Consider the following 897-nt stretch of genomic DNA (forward strand, 5'->3'; position numbering starts at 1 on the left):
TACCCGGCCACAGACAGCGAATTATGTTCTCGGTATGTCATTGTTATAGCCCCTGTAAAATGACTGCTTGCACTCCAAAGGTAGATCCAGTTGAGATTGTTTCAGAATGCTATCAGGTCTGCTTGGGTAATAATGAAATATAGATTGCAAAGTGCATAGAGCTTGCTGTTGGGCGGGAATTTGCGTTATATAAATGATAGGTATTTATTTGTTCTTTAATTTTATTATTTGTATATTCATTTGTTTATTTACTTATTTGTTTGCTTGCTTGCTTGTTTGTTTGTTTGTTTGTTTATCAATTTATTCAAATATGTATTTATTTAATTACTCATGTGTTTATTTTATTCACAGAAAAGTGAGAGGACATTGGTGAATCAATAGGCTAGCTCGGGTTAGGGGAAATGTAAAATATGAAACGTGTTTGTTTGTGGATCATACCTTGACCCAGGATGAGAAAGGCATATCGATGATGATGATAATGATGATGATGATGATGATGATGATGATGATGATGATGATGATGATGATGATGACGATGACGATGATGATGATGATGATGATGATGATGCAGTGATCTCTTTTCCCGATAACGTACAAACTGTTGGGCTCGCCACCGAAATTTCGTGGGCTCGAAACCCCGTCAGGGGCCCCAACGGTGTGTTCTTGGGAAAGACACTTTACTCGAATTCGTCTCACTTCACCCAGGTGGGAATGGATAGCTGGCTATAGACCGTGAAAGGCCTTGTCAGTTTGTTAGTGTCTGAGCGCTTTCCAAAAAGTTTCAGAGTACCCCAGGGTCTGCTGGGGAATTAATAACTGTGAAGCACATATTATTATTCTGTAAAGCATGGGCGTGTGCTCTCTAGATGTAATTATTTATTATTATTATTATTATTA

This window comes from Aplysia californica, unplaced genomic scaffold (assembly GCF_000002075.1).
Source record: "Aplysia californica isolate F4 #8 unplaced genomic scaffold, AplCal3.0 scaffold00011, whole genome shotgun sequence".
Classification (NCBI taxonomy): domain Eukaryota; kingdom Metazoa; phylum Mollusca; class Gastropoda; order Aplysiida; family Aplysiidae; genus Aplysia; species Aplysia californica.